Raw genomic sequence first — 9,881 nt, 5'->3', positions numbered from 1 at the left:
CCCCCCCCCCCCCCCCCCTTTTCTAGCATATTTCTTCACTAATACTTCCACCTTTACCCCTTTTTTTTTACACTTAACAATAGCCACCCTCAACTTATAGATTTATCTTGAGTTAAGGTGCACATTGTCCTTGTAAGGACCATGGCCATCATCAAGGTGATGTCCGAGTTAGCCACCTTCAACTTAGGCTTTCAGCCTTAGTCGAAGTGCAAAATGTCCTAAGGACCAAGGCCAATCACAGATTTAGGAACTTATAGGGCCTCATTTTTCTACCTCTTTTTTTCTTTCCCACAAAACCAAACATTTCCACCCTATTTAGTCTTACTGTTGTTTCCCCTATTTTTATCTTAACATAGTGCATTAGGGATTACTTTGGGATCAAAACTAACGGTATCAATAAAAGGAATTCGACTGAATTACGTAAGTTAGAACAAAATCAAGGCAAACAGGCTCAACGGGGCTATACTAGGGATATTATTTTTGAAAAGGCTAGCATTCACATGACAAAGCAAAGAAGGCCTATTATCTTTTTTTAAGCAGAGAAATGCTTTCATTTCGCTTCAATAACATACCGGGCAAGTTCTAGACTCAAATGCATTACATGGATACTTCAATACCTCACCGCTCATGGCACAACTTCTACTCAAGATGGATCAATCACAGCAACACAATCAGTTCATGCACAAGGTTCTATTTAATCCCCAATTCCCATCAAGTGTTGTTTTATTTCCCNCCCCCCCCCCCCCCCCCCTTTTCTAGCATATTTCTTCACTAATACTTCCACCTTTACCCCTTTTTTTTTACACTTAACAATAGCCACCCTCAACTTATAGATTTATCTTGAGTTAAGGTGCACATTGTCCTTGTAAGGACCATGGCCATCATCAAGGTGATGTCCGAGTTAGCCACCTTCAACTTAGGCTTTCAGCCTTAGTCGAAGTGCAAAATGTCCAAAGGACCAAGGCGAATCACAGATTTAGGAACTTCTATGGCCTCATTTTTCTACCTCTTTTCTTTCTTTCCCACAAAACCAAACATTTCCACCCTATTTAGTTTTACTATTGTTTTCCCTATTTTTATCTTAACATAGTGCATTAGGGATTACTTTGGGATCAAAACTAACGGTATCAATAAAACGAATTCGACTGAATTACGTAAGTTAGAACAAAATCAAGGCAAACAGGCCCAACGGGGCTATATTAGGGATATTATTTCTGAAAAGGCTAGCATTCACATGAAAAGCAAAGAAGGCCAATTATCTTTTTTTAAGCAGAGAAATACTTTCATTTCGCTTCAATAACATGCCGGGCAAGTTCTAGACTCAAATGCATTACATGGATACTTCAATACCTCACAGCTCATGGCACAAGTTCTACTCAAGATGGATCAATCACAGCAACACAATCAGTTTATGCACAAGGTTCTATTTAATCCCCAATTCCCATCAAGTGTTGTCTTATTTCCCAAGCCACTGCTCAATCCTCCTTTTCTTATACATCAATACCTCACCGCTCATGGCACAAGTTCTAGTCAAGATGGATCAATCACAGCAACACAATCAGTTCATGCACAAGGTTCTATTTAAGCTTAAGTTGCAATCATTAAAGTCAAATACAAGAATTCAAATGCATTCAAACATCAACTTCCAATCATGCTTTCATATAGTCTCCTTTCAAAATTTCAAGCTTCGGCACATACCATCCTAAGACTGAATGACGAATGTTGCCTTTAAGATGGTCGTCATCCATCTATCATTTGGCAATGCCACTCAACTACCACTACTGACTCAATTCCTAAGAAGACAATTTTTTTTTGTATTTTGTACGGTTCAAAGGGACTTTTTTTGGTCAAAGAACCGAAAACAACCTCCGTTGTGCTATAATCAGACACTTCCCAGATGCACCTTAGTCGACGCCAGGCAGCCAATTTGGTGCCACAACATCTCCAGGCCATACATCATGGCCATGATCAGCTCATCACGTCTATGGCGCTCCGCAGTAGTGAGTGTTGGGCCAAACCCCTTAGTCTTTGTGATGTCCACCAGTGCTTAGAATAGTGGTGCCATGTAGTCTAAATTTTCTTTCGAAACACCTGCAGCATGACATAGTCTGGTAATAAAACCACCAAATGCATACTTGCGCCCTTTATGCACACGAGCCTTCCTCGTCGTTGATTTCAAGACAACCCCAATGTTCAACTCTGTGGGTGCCATCAAGGCGTAAACTAGACACACTCTGTCCCGAGTGATGTCTGTGTAATGCAGCCCCGATGTCAAACAATTCATCACAATCTTGAGCCAAACTCGAGCCTCCCTAATCATGTGAATGTATGGAAGAGATTAGTGATATCTCTTCCTACTGTGCTTGGTCCATTGCACCATGGACTGAGGACCATATAATGTATGTCGAATGAATTGGTAGGGTGGGCGTATGTCCAGCCTTGTAAGCACTAGTGGATCGGTGTCCTGTGATGTACCTACTATGTTATTGATAACCGCGGGAGTGAGAGACACATATACTCTTCGCACCTTCACGAAATAGGATTGGGACACCGTAGCCTAGTTGGCATAGAATTCCCGAACCATGTGCAAGTTACACTCACTAGGCTCCACAAAAATAAACTCCATGTGCAACTCTTGGATCCGCCTCAATATCCGTGGAAACTCCCGTGCCAAGTTGTCCCTATCAATGCAAACATCAGAAAAGTATCTTGCCTTGGTGTGCTTTTCCACCATGTTTTCCCTTCCTTAGTAACTGCGCGCACCGCGAACTGCCTAGTCTGACCCTGGGTTATTGCTGGTGAGGGAGGTATATTCCCCCCACTCCGAACACACTTCCACTGGCTAGAGGTCGCCACTTCCTTTCCAGGTCTCTGAGTTCCAGACTTGGTTACCTGCAATCAAGATCAATTCAGCCTAATCCACCCCACATTTCACACCACCCTACACTTATTTCAATGCATTCTCCAACCTACGTACTCAGACTTCCCATTGGCGAACAAATATACACCAATTCAAGACTTCACAACAAACAACTTATGCAACCAATTCAGGCCTAAGAATAACACAATCACTATCAAATGGGCTTTATACTAGACTTCAAAATACCCAATAACCTTCCTGAAACAAACAAACTTATCCCAGAAACAAAACCTAAAGCTTTACAAAAGCATGCTCATTCAACCCCAATTTATCCTAAGCGCAACTTCAAGCAACAATATGCTAGTTCAATTCAAGATTACTAAGTACACATAAACATCATAGTATAAATGATTTCATTGAACTACGAAACCATATTAGCCAAACTAGCCTTTTCAACCACCCATTCGACCCCAATAGTATGTTCATCCAACCCCCAAATCACCCTATGCCCAAATGCAAGTAACAATAGGTTAGGTCTACTCAAGACTTCGAACTACCCATTCACACAATAGCACCACACAATTTTCCTTTAACAAATAAATCCATAATTCCCCAAAACCATATGCTCTAAACAATAACCTCCATAGGCAACAACATCTATTATCGCAAGAGAAAACCAAAAATACATACCTGGAGTGGTGTAGTTGGAGAAAATCAAAAGGGAGAATGGTTAAAGTGATTTTGCATTACAGATGAGACTTTGAAAATTTGTAAGGGCCAAGGGGAGGGGAAAAATCGCAAGTGAATGGGGATTTGGGGACTGAAATTTGGGGTGAAAAGGGGATGGGCCGGGTAAATTAGGATAGAAAACGGGTAAACCCGTCTGTTTAATGAAAAACCAAACATACCTACCTGGTCCGCGACACGGCTGTGTCACAAACACTTCTGCCTCACCAACATAATTAATTCCCAGTGAAAATAGAAAAAAAATGGCAGGCTCCGCGACATAGGATGGTTACGTACTTTCCTTATTTTTGTCAAAAATCTAATTCCCATCGAATCGAAAGTCCAGGCACCCTCCGCGACACGGCTACATTACAGAGGGTTCTTTCTTGCCGTGGAAAATTAATTCCAAATGAGGGAAAATTCAACCTCCTCTCTGTGACGCGCCTAGGATGTCATATCCTGTGTTCTGCACATTTCAAGCACAACACCCATTAGTAAAAACACGATGGGTTGCCTCCCATCCAGCGCCTTAGTTTTGGTTGTGGTACGACTCATATTTTTGTGCTTTTCTTGATGTATCTTTTTTTTTACTAATTCCTATGAATTGAAATAACAAAAAAAAAGAATAAGAATCCTAACTATTACAAGGGGTTCACGGGTTGCCTCCCATGCAACACTTGATTCAACTTCACGGTACGACCCAACTCATGACTCACTCATCATTCAAAGTAAGCGCTTCTTGCTCACGATTGATGTTTGCATAATCAAGACACAACTTCCAATGCAAGTGTCTACGATTGTACAATAGTAAAGTAACCAAATCAAGGGTTGGGGTAGAGTCCCAAGGGAGCGGTTTTTGAAAATTAGTTATTAAGCACGAAAGTGCTAAAGCTAACCGTAGCTAAATACTTTACCAAATGAAGACATGAAAAATTAAAGGGTTTGATACGAGTGTCAATTATTAATGAGGGGTTTGTTAACAAATAAAGAGCAAAATCAGCAAAAATAAGGAGAGATACGAATATGGAGACAAGATTCTTGGGATGTGATATAAATAAGGGTTAGACTAGACTATTGGGTACATGCTTTTGATAGTAAATCCATTGAGTATTTGTGATTAGGCTAGACTATAGTGGGAGTAAACTCTCTCTCGAGCAACTTACCCAGAATCAAATGGGTTCCTCTTGGACACCCACTTGCCACATGAAGAACATCCTCCGCCTTAGCCCACTCACTCTCTTGAGCTGAGTGTGTGGGAGAAGGACTAAGGTTCACTCTCTCGAGCTGAACCTCATGTCGACCCACTCCCACCGGCCATCAATTTAGTAGTCTTAGTTTTACGACCTCTCTCTCGAGCAAGTCTTAAACACAAAGGTGAAATCGTATTTGCAACTACAATTTCATTAAGTTTCACCACAACTAATAAAAAAAATCACATTTACACAACAAATAAACCATCAACAAGCAAGACCCAACAAATAATCTAACCCACATTCACAAAATCACATCCCAAGAATTGGGGGTTTTGCTACACATGTAAAAGAGGTAAAAATGTGTACCAATCTCAGTTTCCATCAATGGGTATGCAAGATTAAGTCTTAAAACAAGTCAAAAAGTGAAGAATCCACAAGACCCAACTCCAAAATCTTAGAGTTGAAACCCTTTGAATCTTCAAGTTCTTCAAAACCCTCTCCAAGCTTAGAAAGAATATTCTAAGTCTGATATTAAAACTTGATAATAATAATTTCTACTCTGATACCAAGCTACAAAACTTTAACTAGTATTTATACTTTTCAAGAAATGTGTTGTGAAGGATCACTTGGCAAAGTTAGTTAGGATCGCCGATCAACTCGGCGATCCACCCTTTGGTTTAGTTCATCGCCGTCTTGCGTTATCCTTTAGAATCTTTGTGTTTTGAATCATTGGGCGACATAGTACAGCTTCGCGAAAATACTCGACGATATGCCGACTGCTCTTTTCCACTACCGATTTGATATGGTCTTTTAGGGCTCAGCACACTGGAACAAAAGGCGAGGATAAGACCTTTTGCCGACTTACCGAATTGGTTTGGCGATTCTCAAATCTTCATTTCTTCGTTCTTTCAGCTGCTTTTGTTCCTTTTTTGCTAAGTAGTGTCCATGGTTTCCCTCAAACTTCAAATACTTGAAACTTAAGGATTTTCATCAGATATTGAGCTAAAATATGCATTTGAGGACACTAATTCTATCAAAATACAGCCCTAAATGAGTCTAATTTGTGGACTCATCAACACCCCCAACTTAAACTTTTGCTTGTCCTCAAGCAAACTCAAGTTTAGCTGTTCAAAAAGGGTATCTCGAATAGTGCTACACAAGACTCAATCATGAATGCACACAACAAGACTCAATTTACTTATGCAAAGATCAAATGTGCACTCAAAGATTCAAATTGTGATTCACCAATATCAAAGAATCTCATGCTCACAATACTTCCTTCAAATGCAAGTTCAAGCTCAACCAAAGTGTTCAAATGCCCTTACACAAGGAATGATTCATATTCACACAATCGTTCACAGATTAAAGCTACGAAATCAGATGCAACGCTCACACTCACAAAGAAGAACACAATGTATAATTTCACCCATAGGTTTGCCCGTATTTTCCAATCAACATTTGTTTCCAATCCATCATGTATTGTTCACAGGTAAGCTCATCACACTAGGCATTGACACTATAAGTCAAGCAAGACTCCACACTTTTGCTAGTGTGCAATGATCATCACAAGAGACTCAATTCGAGATGCAAAGAGTTCACATATTGTCTATGCGACTTCATTTGGCCTCATCGTAGCCTCGCATTCATGTTCGTTCGATTGAGAGCACTATTCAAGACATCGGTATTGATCATAATCGAGACTTAAATTTTACAAAAGAACAGCCACATTCAACACACGAGAGGTGGCAAAATTTTTCGGACAGACAAATCAAAATCTATTTGCAATTTAAAATAAAAGGAGCCTCAAGCTCAAACATCCACGCAAAACAGTGTAATAACACAATAATAACTCACAACCCAAAATATGTAATCAAAATAAATATGCACAAATGTGGGCTCACCCCACCACAAACAAAAATCATTTGTCCTCAAATGCGAATAAAAGTATCCAAAAGTAAAAGTAAGACAAAGAGGGAGGTAAAGAAAAGTCTTGTCTATGTAGTCTCTCCATCTATCCGGGCCTCAGTGCCCGGTGTAGTAGTATGGACTTGGGCATTAGTTCCCGGAGTCACCTTAGAGGGAATAGTAGTGCCAGATCCACTAGGGGCTGTTGTGGACATCTCAGTTGGCGATGTATAGATCACCAGCTACATAATCATCCCCACAAGATCTGACAAATCTCTAAATATGCTCTGCTTTCGGCTCTCTATCATCTCCTCCTCATGTACTGATAGTAGCTCCTCATTGGTCCCTGCATCCGACTCCTCATATGATGTGCGACCCCTCGATACATCACCAGTGGTAGCCGGAGGAATCCCCGAGGTCTCAGGAGCATCTTCGTCATCTGCACCCCGCATCAATGAGGTGAAGTCAGTAGACTTCAAATAGTCTACGACCTTTCTCAAATCTGCCACTTCGGCAATCAAAGTTGAAACCTCGGATGTCTTTCCCTGTCTGCTCTCACAAGCAGTTACTCTAGGAGCTAGATCATCAACAACGACCCTAAGGGGGGTCAGTGCAGTCGAGATAGCACTATCGATCATCCTGGAATGGATCTTTCCAATCGAGTCGCTCTCACATTCGCTGAATAGGCCAACTGTCCCATCATCAGGATCATGGACTGAGTAATCCTAGCAAGCTAGGAGGAGGAAGAAGCGTGGGACCTATGAAGAAAAGGAAGGAGCAGATGTACATGAAGCCTCGGAGGCTGGAGTAGGCAAATGTGCCTCTATTGATAATGAGTCAACATCAACTTTTGGGGAAATATCTGTCGGAGCTGCTCTTCTCCTATCAACCTTTTCTTGTGTGAACTCGGCCTCAATACACTGGATGTCAGTGGAGGAAGACGGGGTGACATCAATATCCCTCGTAGTGTCCCGAGGTACTCCAACACACTAGCACAACTCCGTGATCAAGACTGGGAATGGTAGAGAAGTCAGCTTTTACTTGGCCCTCATGGCCATCTTTTGTGAAATCAGCAGCCCCTGATCGATGCGCCTCATGGACATGATAGAACCAAGGCAAACTGCCTTAGGATGGTGCAAAATGGACTCATTCTGGGATGGCATGATGGTGCTGCTGATGAGACCAAATCGAAACCTGACAGCGATGTTCAAGTCCCTCTTTTCAATAGGTGCCCCTACATCTATCCACATCGGGGTGGTGTCAGAAATTAGAGGAGCCAACCAACCCTTCAGGTCATCTAGGGATTGAAGAATAGGCAACCCTTCATAGGGAACTGCAGAGTGTAGCGGTCTACCTAATACAATGTTAATATACTCGTTGTGGCACTCAACTTCCTTACCTCTGACCATGACCGACTTTACCGGTCTAAAATCGCTTGCCTTCTTCTTCTTCTTGGGTACCAACTCCCCATAAGTTGTGTAAAATTCCTTAACCCAAGAAGGAATGTAAGGGCCTCGGGGTCTTGTGAACTACTCAAACTCATGGCATCGGAGGGTGTCAATCACATCGGGATGCTTGCCTTCCAGACCCTTTGTAGATAATAGCTTCTTCTCTAGGATGGTCCGTACCCCCTCACCTTTCAGTCTATTCAGTGGTCTAGGAGGAGGAATGATAGGGAGTCTAGGGGCCACTGGAGGTGTCTGCGATGGCACGGAGTCTGTTGCCGGAGGAGTGGTAGCTGAGGGAATATTGGTTGATATGGACTGAGATCTGACCCGGAGTTCATCCCTTCGGTTTATCAGAGGCTGTTCATCTTTTGGTTCTGAAAAATTAGCCTGGGTTTCAATAGCTACTCATTTTCTAGCTATATGCTTATTCATTTTGCCTTTATCTCCCGGTGGGAGTTCTTCTCTTCTCCTCTTTAGAGGATTTGATCCCCCCTCATTTATGGTTATGCCCTGTGCTTTCTTCTGAGGTTGGGTGGTTGGATTTGTGCGTACCATATTTGCAAGAGATCAGGACAAATTAGGAGAAACTTCAAACATAAATGCAGAAAATCTATTACAGATAGGCATGCCGAACCTCTTTGGCGAGCTAAGTCGGGCTTGCCGATGGGGTTGGCTTAAAAATTATAGCAAGTCGGCGATGGGAAGGCCCTTTCGGCAAATCACCAATTATTGTCGGCGATTATGGGTTAGTCCGCCGAAAGTTACAGTGTAACAATGGTTTAGGGGAGCATACAAAAGGCGATCAAGAATATTTTCGGCGAGTCGCCGAGTGTTTTCGGCATCCAAAAGCTTCTCTTATAAAGTTACAGACTCAAACAACACATAAAACATGAATTTAAAAGCGAGACTGGGTCATTAGGCGAACCTCCGAGTGGTTCGGCGAACTCGTCCTAGCTTGCCGAACGCCTTAATGTTCCCATTTCCAATCCACCTTCTTGAATTCAACCCCGCAACCCCCGATAACAAAATCAAAGCATGCACTAATGAAATTCAAACAAGACCCGTACTACCCATCACCCCAGGATACTTAGATATTTCCCGGTTTTTCCAAATTTAGCCATTTGATGATATTTGCTCTTAATAGTGTTGTCACCCGCTCTATTATTGAGTAATTTTTGTCATTTAGCACAAACATGGGTTACTCATACATCGCCCAATCAATCTAAATGACACGCAAGCACAACTCATTACAAATTCATTCATTCAAAAGCACAAAAAATTACGAGCATTTAAAGATCAAAATAATAAGGGCAAGATTTGCAAATTGAAATAGGAATCTACGCACTCTAATTGTATCATAGAGGCCCAGGACACAATAATATGATACAATTATTGCAAATGAGTACAAAAATTTTGAATGTAAACTCGAGATTCAGAAACCAACCTTAAATGCCGATTAAAACGCGATTGAAAAGCTAGGCGGCAAAGAAATCCTAGTTCTGAGCAACAATCAACAACTAAAATACTAATGGAGTATTAAAATATTGAAAATACTACCTTGGTGTGAGTTTGTGAAGTTTAAAAGCGATGGAAAGTGAAGAAGTTCAAATTCTGAGACCTTTGGCCATTATAAACTGTCCATTTCACATCCATTCGGCGACGTTAGTCGCACTCGCTGATCCACTCGATGATACACCGAGTGGTCAATTGCCCCACCATTTTTGATAGGATCATCAATTTCTTAGGGGT

Source organism: Solanum stenotomum, chromosome 4, assembly GCF_019186545.1.
Source record: "Solanum stenotomum isolate F172 chromosome 4, ASM1918654v1, whole genome shotgun sequence".
NCBI classification, from domain to species: domain Eukaryota; kingdom Viridiplantae; phylum Streptophyta; class Magnoliopsida; order Solanales; family Solanaceae; genus Solanum; species Solanum stenotomum.
The sequence above is the reverse complement of the archived record's forward strand: the minus strand, read 5'-3'. Positions refer to the sequence as shown.